The 26,524-nt window shown below is 35.7% G+C and overlaps 2 pseudogenes; one reads left to right on the top strand and one right to left on the bottom strand.

The window, feature by feature from the left end:
• Window positions 1-3,256: 3,256 nt before the first annotated feature.
• Window positions 3,257-4,182, top strand: LOC149183473 (short-chain type dehydrogenase/reductase pseudogene; annotated as a pseudogene).
• A 19,931-nt stretch (window positions 4,183-24,113) lies between these two features.
• Window positions 24,114-25,938, bottom strand: LOC149183472 (short-chain type dehydrogenase/reductase pseudogene; annotated as a pseudogene).
• Window positions 25,939-26,524: the final 586 nt, after the last annotated feature.

Here is a 26,524-nt window from a genome sequence, read left to right as displayed (position 1 = left end):
TATAATCTTACAATAAGCATGAAAAGATATGTGAGAAACAGCAGAACATTCAAGTTATTCAACTGCTCATATGGCAGCTAGGATCACCTGGGGAAAGATTCTACAACTTTGACACCTGGAGAGTATTGGTGATCCTTAGTAACATCAACAATCTGCCTGTGAAGCCAACTTAGGAGGAGAATGCAAAATGTCAACAAACAAGATTTGAACAGGAGTTTCGTACAGGATTTAAAATAAAATTGTTAAGCAACAAGATGCTTGTGAGTGAAAAAAGCCAAAAAAATTAAGAATTATATGAGAAGGGGATGATTACCCATTAACATTATTCTCAAAATCATTCTCAAAAGTGAAATCTCCGGCTGAGACAGTGAGACAGTTTTTCTTGTTGCTCTTTTTCTTCTGTTCCACTTCTTACCTCAGTCCATCCAACCCATGCTTGTAAACCGATTAACCTGAAGAGTAAGCGCACACATAAATATACGCAAGAAAATTGGAAATGAATGCCAAGTAAACTTATTTAGTTGCCCAAAAAAGGATATACCAAATTATGTGAACATCATTCGGTATTGCTAATGTGTAAAGTAAAAATCTAGCAGTTTCTGATAATATTGGACACGTGCATTCAAAGTATTTTGCCAGGATTTGGATCAAAAGATTTCTTTATATGGGATAATTTTGGAAATAGTCATTTGTATTGTAAAATAGAAGTGAATACTCTAAGATCATGTGTAATATAGTGAAAATAAATAAAATACTATAAAGATAGGGAGATCAACGCTCTGTGAATTAGTATATGTGATTATCTTGGAAATAGTCATTTGTATTGCAAAATAGAAGTGAATACTATAAGATCATGTTTAAGATCATGTTTAATATAGTGAAAATGAATAAAACACCACAAAGATAGAGAGATCAACACTTTGTCAATTAGTAGGTGAAGACTAATAATGTACAAATTCAACTTTCAAGTATATTACAGCTCACATAACTAAGAATGGTTTGATGTACAACAAAAAGAAAAAGATCCACAAGAAAACATGGTTTGATGTACAACAAAAAGAAAAAGATCCACAAGAAAACGATGTTTTGAACAAGTATTTCAATGATAAGTAAAGCTTAAGATGGGAACTCAATCCAAGATTATAAATTGTTAGTGTGGAAAAATAAAAAAGTTTGCTCATGAAAAACTAGATTATCAATAATATAAGTAGAAAAGGATCCACAAGAAAACAATGGTTTGAACAAGTATTTCGATGATAAGTAAAGCTTAAGATAGGAACTCAATCCAAGAGTATAAATTGTTAGCGTGGAAAAATAAAAAAGTTTGCTTATGAAAAACTAGATTATCAATAATATAAGTAGAAAAGGATCCACAAGAAAACAATGGTTTGAACAAGTATTTCGATGATAAGTAAAGCTTAAGATGGGAACTCAATCCAAGTTTATAAATTGTTAGTGTGGAAAATAAAAAGGTTTGCTCATGAAAAACTAGATTATCAATAATATAAGTAGGTTGCATCAAGGACTGAAGTGACTATTAAATTCCATACACCATTTTGTTGAGTTATTCAACTATGCCAGCACACATTGTTTTGTTATCGCATTTAGGGTTATGGAGTTGTCCATCATGACCATTCTAATTATGGGCACCATCCTAAAGAAGAGAGCCAATCACAATTATTATTGGAATGATGTTGGAGCATTCCTCAAGGTCAATGCAATCTTGCATGAATAAAGCCAAAGGCCTTGGTCTTGCAACATGGAGTAAGTTTCAATTTTACAATGATTTCCCTAAAAGGATGCAAACCATACAAAGATGGAAAAATTTGTCTTTAGGAGGTTCAAAATTTGCAAACTAAAATTTGACTAATATTTATGTTATACAAGACAATTGCATATTAGAACCCAAGCTAAGATTGCAGTAAGGGTAATTCCATTCCACCTAACCAAACGGGTACACCACACCACATAAAAAAGATCTTTGTTTGTGGCTGAAAAATAAAGAGTTATTTCAAGTTTGCAAGACATTTTACAATGGAGGATAGCAAAGAAAGTTTATGAAGGTGCCTATAAAGTGCCTATAAACTTGTTCAAAAGAGTTGACTTTCCAAATTATGGAAACCCCACAAGTCCAAAACAAGAATCTCCACTTTTACTCTCTCCCCCATGATTCTCCCCCCCCAAACCATGATTCTGTAGGAGAAGCAAGCATTTATGGTCCTAATTTTGCAAGACAAAAAATAAAACAAGAAATAAAAAGTTTAAGGTGTTGTTAAAATGCTAAGAAAAATCTGTTGATCTCAATACATTTAGCAAAGTTAGGGTTGGTGAAATTTCCACACGATTGAATTTTCACAGTTGCGTTTTACTTGAACAACAACCACACTTTCTTTCTTAAGAAGAATTAAGGAACTAATAATAAAGCAGAATTAATTAGGCTTTGGGTCATCCTTGATTTTGCAAAGCTTATAAATCTTTGGTGATTCTCACAGTTGAATTTTACTTGAACAACAACCACACTTTCTTTCTTAAGAAAAATTAAGGAACTAATAATAAAACAGAATTAATTAAGCTTTGGTTCATCCTTGATTTTGCAAAGCTTATAAATCTTTGGTGAGATCAAAAAATCGTTAATTATAAAAATAAAATATTTTTTAATGCGCTCACATATCCATGAGGAAATAGAAAATCAAAAGAAGCATTACTCTAACCTTTAAGACATTTCGTAAAAGATTTAGTGATTTAATATTTTAGAGGTGAATGCTAACAATATTTTCTAAACTATAGTTGTTTAACCATTCAAACCTTCCATGTTTTTTTTTAATGTTTAATTATTTTATATTATGATTTATTCGTATGCCCTATAACTGAGAAATATCCACAAAAAATTAACTAACAGAAATATCCAAAAAAAAACATTAACTAACAGCAATATCCACAAAAAAAATTAACTAACAGAAATATCAGAAGGTTGTATTAGAACAATAATTTGTATATTTTGATTTCCACAAAATAACGAGTATGTGATATTATGTGTGAATTTTTTTTAACGTAAATTAAAGAATCCTGCGTTCCGAGTGTCATTTATATTAAATATGAATTTGGTATAAAGAGTGTTGATAATATTAAATATAATTATTTTATTAATTTTTTTTATGAGACTCGCGTCAGCAATGATGTCATGGGGTTGATGGGATTGAATTCCACTGCAACTCGGAAACGAAGGGGCCCGCACCGCCTCGATATTTAGCTCTCGGGAAAGTGTTGGAGAAGCAGCTAGAAGAGGAGAAGAGGAAAGACGATGGCATTGGAAGGACGAGTGGCCATTGTGACAGGCGCCTCCAGGGGAATTGGTAAGGAAATTGCCCTCCATTTGGCCCAAAAAGGAGCCAAAGTGGTTGTCCATTACTCGTCTAATGAAGCCGCAGCAGAGGAGGTGGCCTCCACAATCAACAACTTGGCTTCTTCTGGTAACGGTGTTCGGGCGATTGTGTGCAAGGCCGATGTCGCAGAGCCCTCCCAGGTTGCCCACCTATTCGACACGGCCGAGCAAACGTTTGGACCCCTGCACATCGTGGTAAACAACGCAGGCGTGATCGACCCAAAGTATCCCACCATCGTACAGACTTCGGATGAAGAGTGGGACAAGATTTTCCAAGTGAACTGCAAGGGGGCATTTCTGTGTAGCAGAGAAGCCGCCAAGAGGGTCGTCCGCGGTGGCGGTGGTCGCATCATCAACCTAAGCAGCTCCTTGGTGGGAGTGCCGACACCAGGATTCGCCGCCTACACGGCCAGCAAGGCGGCGGTGGAGATGATGACGAAAATCCTGGCGCAGGAGTTGAGAGGCACTCACATTACTGCAAATTGTGTAGCCCCAGGCCCTGTTGCCACCGATATGTTCTTTACGGGGAGGAGCGAGGTCCAGATCGAAGCAATGAGAAAATCGAGTCCGTTTGAACGGTTGGGGAAGGTGGAAGATGTGGCTCCGGTGGTTGCGTTCTTGGCGAGCGACGAAGGAGAATGGGTTAATGCTCAGGTTGTTCGGGTTAATGGCGGCAGGGTTTGATGTAAATCATCAGTTTAAGGGCTTTTAACGGGTTAATGCCGGCAGGGTTTGATGTAAATCTAGTTTATAGTTTTTTAATGCTTTTATTGAGACATGATTCGAATAGGTTGCCCAAATTTACAATTGTCACATTTTTAGTATTGTTTCATTTTTATTTTTATTTTTATTTTTATTTCCCTTTGAATGTGTTTTTTACATACAATTTGCAGAGGTAATGAAAGGATACACCTTACATAATATGGATATTTTTGACCTAAAAAAGTTTTTCATCATTAGCCATATTCTTTAGTTCCTAGAGAAAATATGTACACTTTGCATAAATTAAAATAAGTGTCAAAATATGCAAATTTAATCTGAAAATATAATATAACATAAAACCTTAACCTTAAACGAATTTGAGGTACGGTAAAGCTTACTGGTATTACTTACAGAAGGGAACATTCCTCAAGAGTTACTTGATTCAATTAGAATATTCTTCATCATGCCCAGTACATTGTTTATATTTCTATTTATAATACTCTAGAGAAGAACCATCTGAGTAGGTGGAACCTTATAATAATTCTTACTATTTTCTAAGGTTATTAGATTTGTTAACATTATTACAATACGTATTTATTATTATTACCATAAATAGGTCGTTAAAGGAATGTCTCACAAAGTGATTAAAATTTTTATTTTTGGAGCATGTCTCATAAAGTGATTAAAATCCCTATCCCTGGGGCATCTTTCCAGTCTTTAGGGTTCCTTTGGCATATATGGTTACACTAGAATAGAATCATCTTTGATAATCACATCCCAAATATTTGATAGGTGGTGCACAATGAATAAAATCTTTATTTTTGAAGCATGCTTCACAAAGTGATTAAAATCCTTATCTCTGAGCATCTTTCCAGTCTTCTAGGGTTCCTTTGGCATATATGGTTACACTAGAATAGAACCATCTTTGATAATCACATCACAAATATTTGATAGGTGGTGCTCAATGAAGGAATTCACTATAGAAGGTTTAAAGAATAAAAACAAAATTTCAGTTGGACCCTGGATAGATACTTCTAAGGCCTAAGCCTACTTTGATGGAATCAAAAATCATGTCTAGAGTGGTATGCAAAGAGAGAGTTGCATTTCACTTGAACAACAATAAACACTTTCTTTCTTAGCCTGGGCCATCTTGGAACTAATAATAAAGCATAATCAAGAAACTAATAATAAAGCATAATTAAATTAGGCTTTGGCTCATCCTTGATTTGATTTTGCAATGTTCATGCAAGTGAAAAGCTAACAAATTTTTGGTGATTCTCAAGTGGTTACTTTACACAATTTGGTGCTAAATCCTGGCAACAAAAAAAGTCGTTAATTATAGGAATTTTTTGAGGCACTCACATATCCATGAGGAAATAGAAGATCAAAAGAAACATTACTCCAACCTTTAGGATATTTAGTAAATGCTAGCAACATTTTCTGAACTATACAATTTGGTGCTATATCCTAGCTGCCAACAGAAAAAGTTGTTAATTATAGGAATTTTTTGAGGCACTCATATCCATGAGGAAATAGAAGATCAAAAGAAACATTACTCCAACCTTTAGGACATTTAGTAAATGCTAGCAACATTTTTTGAACTATAGTTGTTTAACCATTGGAACGTTGCATGTTTTCTATATTTAACTATTTTATTTTGTATATTTTGATTTCCACAAAATAACAAGTATGTGTAATTTGTATATTTTTATTTCCACAAATCATAGAAGCCATTTAGAGTGTTATTGAGCCTATGAGGGGATGTGTAAGTTTGTCCATTTATAGACTTGTAGAAGTCATTCAAAGTGTTATTGAGCCTATAAGGGGGTGTGTAAGTTTGTCCATTCATAGTGTAGAAGCCATTCAGAGCGTTATTGAGCCTATGAGGGGATGTGGTATTGAGTCGAGAGGCAACAACGCAGTATGAGGGGATGTGAGTTGTTTAACACTTGGAACATTGCATGTTTTTTTATATTTAACTATTTTATTTTTTATATTTTGATTTCCACGAAATAACAAGTATGCGTAATTTGTATATTTTGATTTCCACAAAATAGCATGTGATTTTATGTGGGATTTATTTTTAACGAGGCGATGTGTAAATGAAAAATAAAAGTTAGGGGATGTGAGTTATTTAACCATTGGAACATTGCATGTTTTTTATATTTAACTATTTTATTTTGTATATTTTGATTTTTCACAAAATAACAAGTATGTTTAATTTGTCTATTTTGATTTCCACAAAATAGCAAGCATGTGATTTTATTTGGGAATTTCTTTTTAACTAGGAGATGTGTAAATGAAAAAAAAATGATGTTCTAAATAGAAAAAGACTGTCAGCTATAAAAAAATGAATATATTGTAAAGTTATTAGAAGTAAAAAAATGTGGGAGTAGGATGTTTAAGTTTATAAAAAATTAAGTTTTATAGTTAAAACATTTATTAAGTCATATACATACGTTATTTAGCATTCATAAATACGATTTAAACAATGAAAAATAACACATTGTATTTTTCACTCTAAAGAAGTTTGCAATTGAATAAATTTGATATAGTTAAAACATTTATTTAGTCAAATATATATTTTATTTAACATTCACAAATACAATTTAAACAATGAAAAAACACATTGTATTTTGCAATCTAAAGAAGTTTGCAATTGAAAAACTTTCATCCCTCATGCTTAAGATGGATCTAGTTCATACTTAAGATAAATATAAATTTGCTATAAAGGGTGTTGATAATATTAAATATAATTATTTCATTACTTTATTTATGAGACTAGCATCAACAATAATGTTGTGGGTTGATGGGACTTGAAATCCACTCTTACTCGGAAACAAAGGGGTGGGGCCCACAATGCCTACAACACAATATTTAGCTCTCGGGAAAGTGTCGGACGAAGGCCCAACTGGGACTTGAAATCCACTCCTACTCGGAAACGAAGGGGTGGGGCCCACAACGCCTACAACATGATATTTAGCTCTCGGGAAAGTGTTGGACGAAGGCATTGGATGGAGGGACCCAGTGGATGTTAGCTCTCGGGAAATTGTTCGATGGAGGCCCAAGTTGATCGATGTGTTGGATCAATGTTACTTGGGAGCGGGAGCGGGAGCGACCATTTTCAGAAGCTCCCGGTTTGGGAGCGAATCCGGGAGCGATTTTTAAAATATATATATATATATATATATATATATATATATTAATTTTTAATTTTTGATACATATATGTCAACAAAAACATGTAGAATGATGAAATAGACATAAAAAACATAAATTGATCATTGAACCATATCACATCAATCATCTAGAAATTATAATCGTCATCAACCATGTCCACAAGTTAGTAAAATACATATTACAACTGCAACATATTGAGTCTTATAAATCATGATTCATCAAATTCAATATTAAAGTTTCAACTTCAAGCTTTCAGAATTGAAAATTCAATAACATTTATCATCATTGATCACCAAAGTTGTACTTGTAAGCCAAGTTTAACCATTACAAGAAGTAATATCGAAGATATTTCTAAGTCCTAACTTCTAACTGTTAACATGATATGAAATGTTAAAAATTTATAAAATGAAACATGAATAATGAGATGAAATGAAACAACTTTAGTCTTTCACAAAGCATCATATTCATAATTCACAATCATTACCAATGAGTTATAATTGCCAAGGCCCAACTTCAAACTTCAAATTTTCATTGTCACAGTGATATAATGTTTACAAAAAATATCATAATGATATGAAAGAGTCAAGAGTCAAGAGTCAAGGACTCAAAACTCAACAGTTATGAAAACTAAAGTCTAATAGAAACTAAAAAATACAAGTAAACTGTAAATCTACATGTGGTCCTTGCCACGAGAGTCTCCAGGAGTATACGCAGGTCGTGGTGGTCTTCTAGGAGTCTCCCGCACAGACCGACGACCAGAACTAGAACCTCCACGCGAGGGTGTAGATGGAGGTGGCGACAGCAAAGGAACAAGACTCGGACCTCGAGCACTGCTACTGGATGGTGGAGGTGGAGGTGGAGGTGGCATGGCTGCTGCTTCATTTTCATCCCTTACAAGTTCCTCTTCTAGTTCTTCAATATGTACAATGCCATCCTCCAAATTGTCATCCTCTGGATGATTGTCCCAAATTTTATATGTGGGATCCTCATTAGCCCGATCACAGTAATGACTCAACAACCTCAAGTTGTAGTGCACATAAACCAAGCTTTCTGCTCGGTTTTCATTGAGTCTGTTTCTTTTCACATTATGTATATAACTGTAGGTGCTCCAACACCTCTCTGCAGAAGAAGAATTTACAACCTGTGAAAGAACTTTTTTTGCCAATTTTGGCAAAAGTTCGTGACCGCCATATGTTTCCCACCATGTGAGAGAATCAAATTTATCTTTGTCGTCCATTGCATGGAAGTTACCATACAAACCAGTGCCACTGAAGTATCTGCCTATTTCAAGGCGCACAACTGCACATTCCTCCTTGTCAGGCACCAACTTTTCTAATGCTTCCAGATATCCTTTAGTTACCTCTTGATCTAAATGGGGTTTGGTCCTAACCCCACCCCCTGCTGCAGGTTGGCCCAACCAAGATGTAGAGTAGTATTTTGGCGTAAGGATATACGCCAAGCAATGTAGTGGAAGGTTAAGCCTATTCCACCGTTGACACACACAATCATGAATCAGTTTGTACAAGTTGGGATCTCTATTATGAACAATGTCTTTTATTTCCCCCAACATGGTATCCATTTGCTCATACACCTCGCCAATCACTGGTTTGTCTGTATCTGCAAACCGAATCATGTGATAAATTGGCTTGGTGAAATCCAATCCCTGCCTCACAGTTGTCCAAAACTGCCCATCAAGAGCGGCCTCCTCCACCATTTCAAAACCTGCCATGTCAGCGACATTTGTAGCCCTTTCCTTTAACACCTACCAATGTGGACTTGATATCATGCTAGCTAATGCCTCTCTTACCTTCAAAAGGCGCCTGAAGGTGAGGTAATAGCTACCAAATCTAGTCCTCGCAATCTTCAGCAACTCCAATCTCGAGTGACTGCGGAAAACGCCATGGGTATTGCTATGATTTGTAATAAATTTTATCATTTGTTTTCCTTTCTTGTACAAATTACCAATCCATTGGTATTGTTCATTTTTGTTTTTGACAATATCATGCAACAGAAGGTTCAATGTGTGAACCAAACATCCAGACCAAAATATGTTCGGGTATTTATCCTCAATAATTGCTCCCGCTGCCTTACAATTAGGAGCATTATCAGTGATGACTTGGATGACATTGTATGGGCCAATACGCTTAATTGTTTCAAGTAATGCTTCTGCAATGTTGATGGTGGTCTTGAACTTGTCTGAGTAATCATGTGTAGCTAGAAAGATGGGACCACTAACAGACACAGCAAGAACACTTATCAATGGCTTGCCTTTTACATTTGTCCATCCATCAGATACAATGGACACCCCATTGTCAGTCCAAGAACTTGTCATTTTATTCAAAGAATGTGATATTTTTGCTTTTTCATGATCAAGGCCAACAGTTCTTGCCTTGTCATACCCAGGGCTCTTGTATCCTTTAGGGGCATCATTTATGGCAGAAACCATTTCGTGCCAATAAGGTGAGCGTAGAACATTGAATGGTATCCCACATGCATAGAGAAACCTGTAAACTTTTGAATCCACATCATTCCTACACCCCTCATCAAGGAAATCTGATATGGTTCTACGCCTTAAAGATGATGACCCTGTGCCTCCATGTCCATATCCACTGCCTTGGGAGGATGCTGAAGGAGTTCTTTGTGATTGTGAGCTTGGTTCAAAGAAACCCCTTGATCTTTTTGTTCTGTATTGGGCATCCTCCTCTTCCTTTATGTATTTGGCTCTATCTGCTGTTGACACCGCTGCACAAGTTTTGATTCCTATTTGTTTCTCTCCATCCCATGGCCTTTTCTTGCAGAGGTGTCTTCTAGCACGGGTGTATGAACCTGTGTAATCAGTGTTGCAATGGGGGCAATGAAATTTAGTGGTTGCACCCCCTCTCCCTGTTTCAGCCCTGTGAACATATTTCCACAATGGAGTTTGGTCTTGTTTAGTTTTTTGAGGGTCATGTTCACCCTCCTCCACCTCCTCCTCACTGGGGTTTTCACCCATTTGACTTTCTCCGGCTTCTTCATCCCCCTCTTCAGTTTGGGGCCCCCTCCGTTTCCTACTCTCCAGCACCATAATAACCATAAAAGGGACCAGGAAGAGGAAAATGCCAATAAATATCGCCAGGTCCATGGTGTTTGATGTTTGTAGGGTTTTGATTCTTGAATCTGCAAATTAATTTAATTTATTGGGATTAATTAATTTAATTTATTAATTTAATTTAAATACATGATCTTTAAACAGTTAAACTCAAACAACTAAATTAAATCAACTAAATTAACTACCTAACCAACTAAACTAACTAGATTACTAAGTTACTTACCTCTGCAGGCTTGCTCCTCGCTCCTTGGCACTTGCTCCTCGCTCCCCAGCACTTGCTCTTCGCTCCTTTGCTCTTGCTCCAGCTCCAAACCTTGCTCAATGAAGTTATAATGAATGTTTTTTGGCCCATTGGGCTTATAAAACAAAAAACAAAAAATTCTATTTTTTTTTTTATTTTTTCGGGTCCGGCAGATTTTTTTTCCGCTGAACTGCTCCCGGATCGATTTTTAATGTCTGGGAGCGATCAGGGAGCGATCGCTCTCGGGCATTAAAAATCGCTCCGGGAGCGTGGGAGCGATCGCTCCCTGTGTCGCTCCCTAACAGACCAGGGAGCACAAATTTTTTTAAGGGAGCGCGCTCTCGAAAATCGCTCCCGTCCGGGGGCGATTTTGGGAGCGCGCTCCCGAGCCGCTCCCGCCCGGAGCGCGCTCCCGAGCCGCTCCCGCCCGGAGCGCGCTTCGGGAGCGGGTTAGAAGGGGGGGGGGGGGGGGGGGGCGCTCCCCCGCAACATGGTGTTGGATTGAGAGAACCAGTGGATGACATGGATGAACACTGGTGGCTTAAGTTCATTGACACGATTATTCTAAGTGGAAATAAAAAATCAGGTACTCAAAAAATTCAACATTGTCATGTAGGAAAAACAAGTTGCCGTAAAAAAAATGATATATGTCAATAATTTCAACCCAACATGGTCGCATAATGAAAAGACTTGTTTGAATGTCGCAGTCAAGGGAAAGGCTAAGATTTTAATAGCACAACGAAGGTTTGGATCCCATCATCTTAGATGAGAAATAGGTAGATGGGTAGTTCCCAAGGAAAAGTGGGAAGAAAGAACTTGTGTCTTTTGTGAGGAAGGATGGGAAACAACTAGATGGGTAGTTCCCAAGGAAAAGTGGGAAGAAAGAAATTGTGTCTTTTGTGAGGAAGGAGCGGTTGAAACAGAATGACATTTCATCATGGAGTATCTTGCTTATAAGGACATTCGTAATCAGTTCGAAGCAACCTAAAAGTGCACAGTCTGTGAGTTATTTTGGCAAAGGAAAACGTCACAAGACGGTAAACTTTTTTACCATAATTCACGCCAAAACATGAGCTATTTGGAAAAGAAAAACTTCACAAGACGACAAACTTTTTAATCATGATTCACGCCAAAAAAAATGTTATGGAGAGAAACTTGATTTTATGAAGTTGTCCTAAAGGTCCTAAAGGTTGGAGTAATGTTTCTTTTGATCTTCTATTTCCTTCGCCGCTCGCCAACCCATAGAAGGAGAATGGGTTAATGGTGGCAAGGTTTAATGTAAATTGGTTTTCTGTGTTTTCATTGAGCCAGTTGATCCGTGTGTCATTTCATCGAAACAATAGTGAACTTCCATTTTTCATATTATATTTATGTATTTTTACAAACAATTTGTAGAGGTGATGAAAGGATACACTCTACGTAACATGGATATTTTTTACATAAAAAGGTCAACTTTCATTAATAACTATATTTTTTGGTTTTTAGAGAAAACATGTGCACTTTTCACAAATTAAAAATAGGTGTCAAAATATCTTAATCTAGCTATCTATTAAGTACTTTGATAGATCTGAAATTATACCATAAAATAAATCCTAAATCTTCAATAAATAAACTTAATCTATCTAAGAATAAAAACAAGATATATAGTTAAAACCCTTGAGTAGGGTAATGCCATATGTTATTTCTCATGGAAGGAAACACTACTCAAATATTATTTGCTTGATTTATTTACAATATTTTTCATCATGCCCATTACATTGCTTATACTTCTCTTTATAATATTCTCTACCTCCCAAGAACCATTCTAGAGAAAGAACATTCTAGTAGGTGGAACCGTATAGTAACTCCTATTTTCTAATACCATTGCATTTGTTCACATTATTACAATACATATCTATATTCCATTGGGTACCTTTCTAGGTATCTCCATATTACTCCCGATACAATACATTCCATCCTCCTTTAAATGTTTCATCCTCGAAACATGGAAAGAAACTATACAATATGAACAACTAAGCAATGTAACCATCTAGTACCAACCATTAACATCCATCCATCCTTATGACATGTTAATATGGGGTCCAATTGCTTACTTGCCATGTTGATATGAATTTGGTTACTCGTTATTTTATGATGATCTCTACATGTAATGTTATGTCTCCATGTGTCTCTCATATGTTTATCATTCTAGTGCCATGATGGTCCATGTTGATGCTCACACCCATTCCTTAATGATTAATGTTTCTATAAGCTCTGTGGGTTGTGATATATGACAATCGTAGCTTTGGATTCTTTTGTCTTGGATACTTCAACTTGAGGTTCCTTAGCTTTTTCTTCTTGGTTATGCCTTGTCTATCACTATTTTGGAGGTGCTACTATATGTTCTTCTTATGATTCAACTGGGGACTTGGCCTCTACCACTAGGTTTGCTATAGAGACTTCTGCATGTGGCCCTTTAGGCCCTTCTAGTTTACCAAGAGAGATATCCTATACTGTAATCTTCATTTTCCTCAATTAAATCATCATAAACTTCTTTCAAATATTAATATTTGTTGTACCAATTGACTCCATCCAAGGATATCCCAGAATAACATCCAAACCATGGATTTCTATAGCACAAAAATATGAATTCAACACATATTTATCCATGGAAATCTTCATTCATTCATATATATATATATATATAGAGAGAGAGAGAGAGAGAGAGAGAGAGAATTGGAGTTATCGTAGTTTGATTAGTAAATTTACTTTCAGTGCTAGTCAATGTTGGGTTGGAAATATGATTTCTTGGGCAATGATTGATATGCTTTGGACTATGGTATTTTTTAAGGATTCAAATATTATGCTTATGTATAGTAATTTCGTTAGAAAAGTCATACATATAGAATGTATGCAAATATTTAATAAAAAAAACTTGTAATTTACTATTTTTTTTTTTTTTTTTTGCGAATATCATCCATTTAATCATATATATGAAAAAGAAAGGTGAATTTTTAACCAAATTGGTGAATATATATATATATTTCAAAAAATGTCCAAATAATATCCAATCAAAGAAATTTTGCACCTAAAATTTTCCCTGTCTTGGACATGTTGGACATTGGGTTCAACGCTCCTTTTGTGTTTTGCAACATGGACTAAATGACTCTCATGGATCCTAACTTTGGTTATTGTAGTGAAGACTATAGCCTGTGAGTTTTTGTCTAACGACAATTGTGATTCCAGCAAGTGATATTAGAGCCACAGGTCTCAAGTTTGAAACTCACTTGGCTCGCGCTAGGCGAGGGATTGTTGGACATTTGGTTTAGTTCTCCCTATGTGTTTCACGACATGGACTAACCACCTCTCGTGGATCCTAACTCTGGCGATTGTAGCGGAGACTAAAGCCTACGTTTTTTGGTCTAACAACAATCGTGATTCGAACATGACACTAGTCAATGTTAAGATTGTACAATTCTTTACACTGTGGTTTATAATTCTTTGAACAATTGCTTGTAAGTTGATGACAACACTATTTATCATTACCTCTTGATGAATGAATTCCATAATCTACCTATTCAAAAAAAGAGTTGCCATCTATTTCACCTCAAGGTGGAACTTCTAACATCATAATAGAAAGAAAAATATACACAAATTGGACAATAAAAGTGGTATTAGTGAATTAGCCTTTCAACATCATAGAGATGAATAAACTACAAAGAGGGAGGAAAATTGAAGGTTAACTTGGTTTCTTAAGAAGAACACCTAGACTTATAGTGAATTGCAAAGGGGGAGAGATTGTTACAAACTGATAGGAAGAGAAAAATGGTTCATGAGAAGAAGATTGTACATTGTACAGAGCAAAGGGAGGTAAACCCCATTATTGTCCTTGGAATTGGCACCAAGTGAAAAGATGTATTCATTCCTTTGTATTTAAACTTTATTCTTAAGATTGATTGAAAGTTGAGCACATGACCTTTTCATTGTTGGAGTTTTCCCAAAGTGAGTTCTTTGTTGGAATTTTCCCAAAGTGGGTTCTTTGGTGTAAATCTGTTTCTTTTATTAAGAATGTTGATTGTGTTTTCATTGTATTTTAATATTCACATGAAATGCATTCCATAAATGTATGCATTAAAAACTAACCCAAAGAGGTAGTCATGAAATAAGCACAATAAAAAGTTAAAACAAAACATAATTATTTTGTTGTTATTTCCGCACTAAAAAATAAAAGAAGATTTTTTACTAGTGATTCATCTCAATCACAAGTTGAGTAATTACGGATCATATATGGCCCCACGTAGAAGCATAAGTATATATGTAGGAAACTCACAATGGAAAGAGCATAAGAGATCAAAGGAAAAACCCGATATAGGGAACATAAATGCAAAACCATTGATTCAATAAGAACACAAACACTAAGAACTTCAAAATGCTCCACTTACATTGCCACCTCAAATTCACCCACTTATAAATCTAAGCAAACAATTTCAAATAAAAAAAAACTTTAACAAAACTTTCTTCTCAACTAATATACTCCAACACCCTTCACAAAGTGCTTCATAAAACAAATGTAGATAAAACAAGTTAAAGACACCAATATTATATGACTTTGGAAACCCAAATCTTTATATAAAACACAAAACAAATTGAAAATAACCCCTTCTATATATAACCCACAACAATTCACAACAATTGTGACACATTAAAAGCTACATAAAAACCTTTGTATAAACCATTCACCATAATAAGGTAATGCACAATGAGAACACAACTATTAAAACTTAAAGCTCTCCATCAAGTGTAAACAGAATATAAAAACAATCTTTGATGCAGAGAACCCAAAACAATACATGGTGATTGAGTACAACAAATGTGATCTCATTACAATCCATCCAGCATAACAAGGTATTTTCCCACTCACACAAACCCCTCTAAAGTAGTGTTCCGTAATACACCTACAAAGGTAATGAGTCAAAGGCAACAAGAAAAGACGATCACGGATACACATGGACTCTCCATGAAACATAAAACAAAGGTAAAATAACCTATAAAGTTCCCTATTTCTAAGACGTAGTGAATGTGTTCTATCATCACCGCCTCTTTATACTATTTATTTATGCTTTAATTTTCCAACAATTTTTTTAATTATTATTATATACATACATATTTTCTCTAATTTCCTCACCACCCCAAGCCACTTTATCAAATCATTTTAAAGATCATTACCCAATCCAAAGGAAAACATATGACACTAATTGGATTAAAAAATTATACATGTAAAAAAATTAAAATTTATCGTTAGACTCTTGGCCAACCTCGGGAATATTTGTTTTTAATGTTACACATGCACAAATAATTGTATGGGGTGAAAACTTATATTTATCGAAGGCACTATGCTAGGAAAGGCATTATAGTAGGAATTTCAATTTTGAATCACTTGTTAAATCTAATCATTAAAAAATGTTAATAATTATGATTTTTTTTATTATATTTAACAAGAAAATCACCCCATAACAAACAATTTACCGATAAAATTCCATCTCTGAAAAACATACTGAATAATATTAAAAATCCATTATTGGCTTTCCTAGAAAATAACCTCAATGGATTTTTTTTAAACGACAAACTTTTTAAACATATGCTACAAAAAGCTTGATCCTATAATGATTAAGGTTACGGATATTTATTGTTTGAAGACATGGATGATTTGCATATTTAATGGTTGGTAGTAATCAATGAAAACTCTATAGAGATGGATGGAAGATGTGTGGATTTCTTTCCTAAAGGCTCCACTATTGCCACATGTTCATGTGGCAAGGGTTTTCTTAATTATGGATTTTTACTATGAATTAGATCATTTAAATGTATGTTGTAAGTGTTGGCACTTGGTTGATGATAATATAGAATTATTATGAAGTTATTGATGTAGGGTTTTAACTTGATTTTGGAGTTATTAAAGGTCTTAATCTTTTAATTTGACTTTGGAGTTATTAGAAGTCTTAATCTTTTTAACTATGGACAATCTTGCTCTTGAATATTAGAGTTTCAAGACTCTTTTACTAATTGATACCACATGGGATAAGTTTATTATTTTGGGTTTAGAGAGATGTTATCTTTAAATATTGTTTTAATTCACATTTATGTTGATTTCAAAAAAAGATTTCAACAATAATTATAGTTAAACAAGTTACTAGAATAGGGAAATGTTTCTTTATATTATAGGTGCTTTCTTGAGTATGGACATGTGGTGGAGTCTTTCCCAAAGCCAAATGTTTCTTAAGATAAAAAGTGAAAGAATAATTAACCCTCTTGGTGGAAGAACCCAATATTGAAACACAATTGGGTAGCACCACAAAAAGTTTCAAAGACAGTGGATTTTGTGAATGACTCCACAACACCCTCTTAGGGGTGTGATATAGACACCCATACAATGATTACCCAAGAGCCAACCTCTCCACTACTACTCTCCTTGCCTCATTGCTTCTTTTCAAAGTGGAAAAGGAGGTATAATTGGGATAATGTGAAGAAGGAAAGGGATCTAGTTCCCCATTAGATGTTGGAAAGTAATTGACCATTAGAGAAACTTTGAGGTAAAAAATGAGATAGAACAAAAATTGCTACCAATATCAACTTTAAAAAAACTAATAATATTCAAGATGATGATGTTAACAATAATAGTAAATAGTTTTGGAGAGAAAGAAAGAAAACTATTTTTTATTGTATTTTCAACACATCTCCTTTTAGGTTTACTCAAATTTCATGTGTTGGATGTGAATTAAATTTTGCATCTAACAATTACCCACTACATATTTTTGATAAACCAATCATGAGATAAATTGGAAATACATGAAAAACATGGGATTTTAAAGCATTTCTAGTTTACCTCATAATGGGCCTATCAAAAGTATGCATAATGCGTACTTGTTAGATGTGGAATTTAATTCAACACCCAATGAGTGCCTACACTTAAAATATGAATAAATCTATTAGGAGATAAGTCAAAATACAATAATAATATATTATTTAAAAAAACGTAGTTTTCTTTCTTTCCATTAGAATGTTCATTTTAGACCTCAAATCTTCTCTAATATGATTGACAAAATCTCCTAGAATCTCCCATAAAATTACAATATTGTCTCTCTTGATTATTGGGGTTGTAGGTCTCTTTTGACAATGGTAATACTTTGGATTAATTATCGACAACCTTTGTCGAATTTTCCATTTATTGTGAATTGAGCAAAGGGTTTCTTGATAAAATTATGTTCAAAAACAAGAATTGTAGTTAAACACATTGCTTTTCATTGTATACTTTGTCTCAAGCATGTCCATGCAATAGCTTCTTCCTAAAAGGCAAAGGTTCATCGACATAATATGTGAAAGAATAATAAACCCTCTTGCTGGAAGAATATGATATTGAAACATGATTTGGTTTCACTAAAAATTAGTTTCAAACATAATAACTTTTGCCCAAGACTCTACCACACCCTCTAAGGGGTATGATATAGATACTCATACAATGATGATGCAATAGTTAACGCCATCACTAGCTCCTTGCATTGTAGTGCCTTTCGCAAGGGAAAGAGGAGGCGTGATTTGGATAACTTGAAGTAGGGATTTGTCAATTGGGTCTAGCCTGGGCAGTTATTGGGAGTGTTATGCTCGCCACCAAGGGTCGATTCATTCAACTAGCATGTTGAACTCCTCAACTAGGAAGAGATAGAAGTATCCACCTTAAGGGGAGTGGTTGCATCCTTGTTGTTGATTCCTAGACTAGAACTTAGTGCTAAGCCTACCTTGATGCATTCAAATATATTTTCCAAAGCCTTTATTGTAGCTACATATCATCTAGCATCAACAATATCTCATCCTTTGCATCATTTCGTTATAGGAGAACCTTTCCTAGGAGGCTTTTCATTTGCTAATACAAATTGATTAAATGTAAATATTGATTTTGGTGATCCCTAATATGCCTAGTGTTTGGAACCCAAGTTGCCACTTCAACAGACATCTAAAATTGGGTGACAATCGCGTTCCTAAATCACATCCTCTTCAACTTCCCTAAGCTCCTATTATATCTCTTGAGAAATATGATGATGAAATAAATGAATTGAGGATTCAACTTTGTATTGTGCACATGAGCCACCTTGTGACCCATGACCATTGTTGTCATGACGACACTATGTTTGGTGCCCGGTCATCATTGCAACAGGGAAGAGAAGATGTGACAAGGGGGGAGGTGAGGGGGGAATGGGGAAGATGAGGATGGATCCAAATAAAAAATTGAAGGCTATGAGAGGAAACCAATGATCTAACTAACCCAACCAAGAACTAGTAGTAGAGCCAATTGTGAACTTGGAGACATGAAGGAAACAATAGAGCTCTCCTAATCAATGAGGAAAGACAAGGGGTTAGAGAAAGCTTTACCACATGAGGATAACATGTGGAGGGACGAAGGATCCATCATGAGCTGAAGCAAGAGAGTTAAGTACCATACATAAATGAACATGGGACAAGATGAAACAACTGGTGTGCATATGAATGAAGTCCCCTAGTGCAATGACCATCATAACCAAAGATGGATGCCTAGAAATAAGTACACTCAAGTGAATGAGGGGTAGTGGAGCATGTCAACCTCATTCATTGCATGGGTGACAGTGGCCTTCGCCCCCTACCAACCTTGCACCTCCCTTATCACCCTATATAAGGAAGAAGAATATGCTCTCACCAAGGCCTCACAATTATTTCAGTAGTGAAGCCAAAAGATCAACCCCGGGACTATTGAGTGGAACAAAGTAAGAACATCTTTCATTAGCTAGGAAGCTTGCTATTTTATTTCAATTTCTATGAATATAAGAGGTGATTAAAACTGGTATTTTGGAAGGAGGTCTGAAATTTGAGCCAAAGAGCTCTTCAGGTGCTAACTATGAGATATTTTAGTTGGACCCGTGCCGTGAATGATTTTCCTAGTCAAAGATAGTACTATCTGTGAGTCTCATCCAATAAATAACTTAAGGAAGTTTCCCATGATTGCTTGTTGGAGGTCAAATTCAAGAGCATAAAGCTTCATTGCATTGTTATGATTAAACCCTAAAGACTGGGTAGATATGAAGGATGGTGCCTTGATCATCTCTTAAGGCTCCTTCATAACCTAAAGTACCTAGATCACCCTTATATCCACTGGCATCAGAATTGAGTTTGTAGAGTCTTGTAGGTGGAAAAGATCAAAAAACATGGGGAGGGAGAAGAGGATGTCTTGGTTGATGGTAGGGAGTAGGAAGATAGTGAGAGAGCTACAAGAGAAGAAGAATGGTTGATTCAGAAGAATTAGGCTTCCAATCCTTCTCTAACCAATGATGAAGGAAAATTGTTTCATAAATGCAAAGCCAAATTTCTTTCCAACTTGAATTAATAGAAGAACTTTGGTTGTGAAAAATATGATGGTTGTCCTCCTTCCAAATGATGGGTTTTTCAGTTACCTTCTAATTTCTTAGTAGATAAATGGAAAACTATACACTTAATTGTTAATCTAGTGTTTGTTTATAACTTGTGAACTATCATGCAATATATATGCTAATACAATCTATTAAGTGCTAGTGAAATTGCAATATTTATTAAGTATTACAAAGTTGGTTGTTAATTTTCATTATCAAACCACCAGGAAAAACAAACTACACATTTGCAGGAATTGAATGATTCACACTTGTAGGAATTGAAAGATTCACATTTACAGGAAATGAAATGTTCACACTTGTAGGAATTGAAAGATTTACTACAACACTCTTGTAGAAAGGAAATCACACTTTGCTGAAAGGAAAGGAAACACACTTTGCAGGAAACAAAATCATTCTTGCATTGAAATAAATACTGTGAGGAAATTAAAATGGTGACTTAATCAAACTATTTGTTTGATCCTCGATTCTATAACAAAAACACACATGTTGGAATGGATTGGTTAGATACTAGAATATTGGAAAATTGTTGGTTGGAACTACAATACAAGAAATCCAAATTAATGAGCTAAAACATAACTCAAATTACAAAATTAGAAAATAGAGTAAACATATAATCTAGTCAATCAATAAGTAGGAACAACAATTAAGAATTAGAAAATAGAATAATCTATTAACAACTCAATGCAAATGGAAATAGAAAATATCCTAAGCTAAATTATCGGAAGTACATGACTAAGGATGGGGCTTTACCTCCTTAGACATGGCACTGGTTAAATATCCAACAAAAGGTTTATGCTATCAACACATCACACACATGAATTGAACTGAATAGAAATTAGCAAACTTTATATTAACAAAATTTAGCCTAATGCAATTACAATTCTCTGATTCTCCTCTTCCCTCACTCAAGTGGAGCAAGTAAATATACATGAGCTTCAATTCTTAAATTAATCATGGAGTCAAAGGATAGCCATGAGAATCTCAAATTCTCAAGTTGTCTCCCCTTGTTATAATGATATTTCCAAAAGATAGAATTGTCAAACAACTATTGACTCACTCGCCACTGCAACAGTTGAAGGTTAGGAAAAATGGTTACCATCAAGTCTTCCATGTTGGACGATGCTAACTACCTTTGGTCGTTTCCTTCATTGGAAAACAAGTGGTCGGTCCTTTCGTTGGGTCTCCAACAGTAAAAACTAGGCACTGGTGATCAACCTATGTTGTGCGACTCTCATGTCATTACAGTCGTCAGAGGTGCTTTAGCAACATGGATGAGGTGTTGCAACAAATACCATCAACGATCAAGGTGCCATGGGTGTTGTATGAACCTAGAGGTGTTGCAGTAGCTACCCCAACCAATGATCGTGTAGCATTGTGGAAGTGTTACAGAAGCTCCCCCAACCAATGGCATGATAGTATCATGGAGGTGTTGTAGCAATTGTCAATCAACAACAACGCGTCAGAGGTATTGTAGTGTAATGAAGGTGTTGTAGCAACTGAACAAGTAGCCTTCGCAAATACTTGCGCGAACTTGTGTGGAGAATTCCTCATGATTTCTTGTTAGTTAGCACAAAAAGGTTGATTCTTTCCTTAACACACAAGTATGAGCATTAAAAGTGACTTAAACAAAGGAATATTGTACCTTGGTAAAAAATATATCATTGTGAGAAAAATGAGTTGTAGGATGGTATGAAGATGGGAAAAAGGGTTTTCGAAGGGTGGTGAATGGGTGAAAAAGGATGTCATTTTGGATGTATGTCACCAACTTCCCAAAGGAGGAATCCTAGAAGGCAACAAAACCTATTTAAAATGGGATTGAGGAATGCAGTTGATCTCTGCTTTGCCACTATGTTCAAGACACTACCTTTATTTCAGTAAGTCTACTTCTAAAGGAGAGCCACTTGATTCCAACAATGCAGAGAAGGGACAAACATTGAAAATATTCTTAACATCTTTGGAACTTAGGTGACAAAGATGACAGAAGGATGGGCCCTCAAATCCTCATATGATTAAGAATCTTAACTCCCTCAAGAGAATTACCTCCCATGGATGAAGAAGGTAAATTAATACTTATTCCATAAGCCAATATGCAGGTAAGGGAGAAACGGTTGAGGAATAAAGCAATCTCTGAATATCTCATCAAATGGAAAAGCTTTCCCTTAGAGGATACAACATGGGAAGGGGAGGAGATTCTAAAGCATCCATATCTACAAATGCTTGAGGACAAGCATTCTTTGTGTGGGGAGGATTGTAATATCCCCAACTCAAACTAGGAAAACTAACAGCAAATCGGTTGTCCTTTCCTTGGCTTACCCAAGAGGAAAATGACACAGAGCCACATTGGGTTTGCGTGCATGCACAAGGGTTAATGTGCATGGATAAGACTGAGTGTGATTGACAGTTATTTGGAGCACATGCATGAGTGAACTAAAGACCATTGGGATGCATGCACTAATTTAAGAATGAGTTGGCACTTTTCTCGAAGTTAACTACAATGTGTGCATGCATGGGGAGATAATTGAGCTTGTGGTCCAATTAACTAGGCATATGCCTTTTTCTCACTTCACATCTATTTGACATAAAAGTATCTCCACTAGCCTAAGTGCATGCTTCTTCTCTCCACTTCTACTTCAATTGAACTCAAGCATACTCCCTAAGCCATGCGCATGCCCATCTCATCCTAGTTCACCATCGGTTAACCGAAATGCATGGAAATTGAAGGCAAAGTCTTGCATGGATAATTTGACTTCCATCATTTATAAAAGGAAAAGGTCACTTTGATAGCTAGGTAAGATATACATTGTCATTGTCTATTCTATGTCATTGTAGCTTTGGGCTTAAGGTCTGACAACCTTGAGTATCCCTAGTTTTAGAGAGACATATGGGCTCCCCCTAGTCAAAAGGGTGTGTTTCAGTGGAAGAGCTTCGGTTTGTGAGACCCTAGCACGTCATCTTTTCTGGGATGAATTAGAGATAAAATTCAAAAGACAGTTTCAAATTTGTGTTCATTTCAACAAGTAATTTTCATAGTTGTAATTCTTGATTTTTATAAGCAAATAAAATTTCAAATTCTGTTGTGCTCTCGTTTTAAAAATATTGTTATTTTTCTAGTATCTTTTTGGAAATATTACACATTTTCCTCAACTAATCAAAATTGTGGTTGTTTATGATCTTACTTTTGCTTCTACAACCATAATGCTTACTAATCTCAGAATAGTCATTAATGTTATATCGTTATAACATTGCACCAGTGGTTGTCTACCTTGTACTGCAACCCATTTCTTACAATCCATTGATCCCTTGCAGTGGAACTTACAAAGGTAAGCATGAGCACTGTTGCATTAAATGCTATATATCCTGAGATAACAGGATATATGAAAGGGCATTTTGATTGTCCATAGAGTAGATAGAGAGTCTCAATTATTAATAGTAATTTTTATTTTTTAAACCATGAATCCATTTATTATAATAATCAATCCCAATAATAAAAATTCATATTCAAGAGTAAACATTATTTATGATAATTATGATAATTTTAAAAGACGCTCCACACTCTATAAGACACGTCTGATATTCAGAATTTAAATTCATGTATAAAACATTATTTAAAAATCGGTTTATAATAATTTTAACAAAACACTCCACAATATGCAAGACAAATCTGTATAGAAAGAGTTGCACTAAAAATCAGTAACATCAAAATGACTCATCATCTAAACCAACCAATAAACGAATCGATACCCTGTTCTTTCATTGCATATTCAAGCACTGCAACATATAAAGTCCAGTACACATCGTATACCTCACAAAACACAGCCCAAGGTTAAAACCAAAAGCTCACTGGCTACAACAAAGTTGTAGCCCTTAAGAGGGAAATTTTAAGAAGTGCTCCAGATTCAGCAAGAGACGCCTGATATTCAGGATTCAAATTCTAGTGTGAATTATTTAAAAAGTTAAAAGTTTTCTTTATAATAATTTTAAAAACACTCAACACTGTGCAAGACAGGTTTGCATAGGAAGACTTGCACTAAAATTTAGTAGCATCAAAATGGCTCATAACCACAACCAATTGATAGACAAATCCAAATGGTTGACATCATGAAATATTGAAAGGAATTTTTATAAATCTAGAATTCAAAAACCATTGATAGCAAAAACCAATGATAACTTGACTGAATCAAATTTACACAAACCCTGCTCTTCCATTATTTTTTTGTGTATTCAAGCAGAGCACCATATTAAGTCCAGTATACAAAGTATACCTCACAAAACAGAACCCAAGGTCAAATCCAAAAGCTCGCTACCTAGAAAATCATTGCAGCCCTTAAACGGAGAAATTCTGTACATTGGAATAACATATTGTTTTGTGAATATTTCAATCACTACTGTCAACTACAACCCTAAGTAACCTATTTCAAAGGCATTAGAAAATGCAACCACAGTAAGGTCTGAAAACACAGTGCAGTGAACAAAATCCAGTTTATTTTGGGGACAGAAATCGTCCAATTTCTGGGCCACGCGGGACAAGATTTGGCTGGAATAGAAGAACCTAGTAAACTAATGATGTGGGAAAAATCATGAATCATATCAGGCCTCCATTGGCCCGAACAACCTGAGCATTAACCCACTCTCCTTCGTCGCTCGCCAGGAAAGCAACCACTGGAGCCATATCTTCCGGTTTCCCCAACCGCTCCAGGGGGGCCGCTTTAGCCATCGTTTCGATCAGGGCCTCGCTCTTCCCAGCAAAGAACATATCGGTGGCAACAGGGCCTGGGGCCACACAATTTGCTGTAATCTTAGTGCCCCGCAGCTCCTGCGCAAGGATTCGCGTCATCATCTCCACTGCCGCCTTACTGGCAGCGTATGCGCCGTACCCCGGTCTCGACATTCCCACCAAGGAGCTGCTTAGGTTGATGATGCGACCACCACCACCGCGGACGATCCTGTTGGCGGCTTCTCTGCTACAAAGAAACGCTCCCTTGCAGTTCACTTGGAAAGTCCAGTCCCAGTCTTCCACGGAGGTTTCCGCGAGCCGTGGATACTTGGCGTCCAACACTCCTGCACAGTACACCAAGATGTGAACGGACCCAAAAGTCTGCTCGGCTATGTCGAATAGCTGGGCGACCTGGGAAGGGTTTGCGATGTCGGCCTTGCAGGAAATCGCCTTCACACCATCACCAGAAGAAGAGGAGTTATTATTATTAATGGTGGAGACCACCTCCTCTGCGGTCTGTTGATTAGAGGAGTAATGGACGACCACTTTGGCTCCCTTCTCTGCTAAATGGATGGCGATATCCTTGCCGATCCCGCCAGATGCACCTGTCACGATGGCAACTCGCCCTTCTAAAGGCATTCCCATTCTTTTCTCGTCTTGTGGGGTAAAGTCCAGCTAAAACGCCCAAATTGAAAATCCGGAAACTTGATTTCCCGTTAATTGCACCTTGCCCTAGGGTTTGAATTGGAGCGAAATTGCAAAATTTAACAATGTATTCTTAAACACTGTAAATTTGGTCAGAGTGTTTCCAAATCACTGAAATTACGAATTAATCTATTGCGCAAAAACTACAAGTCTTAGATAACATCCTCTTCTTCTTGCTGCGGCTTCTGCTTATCAGTGCTCGCCTCTGTATCTGAAGAAACCCTTCGCCCTTATAAATATTTATGACTGGTTCGCTGGCGTCAAATTGCCTCATTGCTGGCGTGCAATTTGACCATGTCCACTGTGACGCAGCCTGGCGGTGGTCAAGTTTCCAGGGTCGCCCGAAGGTTCCTGTCAAGCTCCTCTCGGATTCTACAACATTATGCACGCAGTGACGCCACAAGAATTGTTTCTGGTAAACTCCCTGTCCATTTGGGTGCATTCAACCCAACCTTTTTTAATCGGCGTGGGAAGTCATTTTTATTGAAAAATGCGATAGATGAAGTCATCTGATTGATAAATTTTATATGGATTTTTAAAAATTCTTGGAGTTAGAAGTCAAATTGCAATTAAAAAATTTGTAAGCCAAGCTATTTGATTAATGAATTTTGATTATATAAGCGAAGTTATTTTGATTATATATGGATTTTAAAAAGGTTGTAAATTGAAAAGTCAATTTCCAATTAAAAAACATACCATTTGAATGCGCATGTGTTTTCTTTGTAAAAAATTATTAGTCACTGAAATTTTGGAGTATAGTACATACACCAATTTAAATTTTAAATATAGATTTTAATTATATAACATTTGATAATGTTTGATTATAGTTTATTATGGTTGATTTTGTTAGTTATGTTTGATTATAGTTTATTATGGTTACTATAATTAGTTATAATTCATTATGATTGACTATGTTTAGTTATGTTTGATCGTAGTTGTTTATGGTACATGTTTAGTTATGGTTAGGCATGCTTGATTATGGTTAATTATAGTTGGCTACAATATACCATGAATAATCATTCTTACCCATGTTGACCATGGTTGGTTATGGTTGTTAATGGATTACAATTGTTGCTTATGGT

This window comes from Pinus tabuliformis, chromosome 3_2 (genome assembly GCF_031772625.1).
Source record: "Pinus tabuliformis cultivar Carrire ecotype Pingquan chromosome 3_2, CPIR1, whole genome shotgun sequence".
Classification (NCBI taxonomy): domain Eukaryota; kingdom Viridiplantae; phylum Streptophyta; class Pinopsida; order Pinales; family Pinaceae; genus Pinus; species Pinus tabuliformis.
Note: the sequence above shows the minus strand (reverse complement) of the source record. Positions and strands in the feature narration are given on the sequence as shown.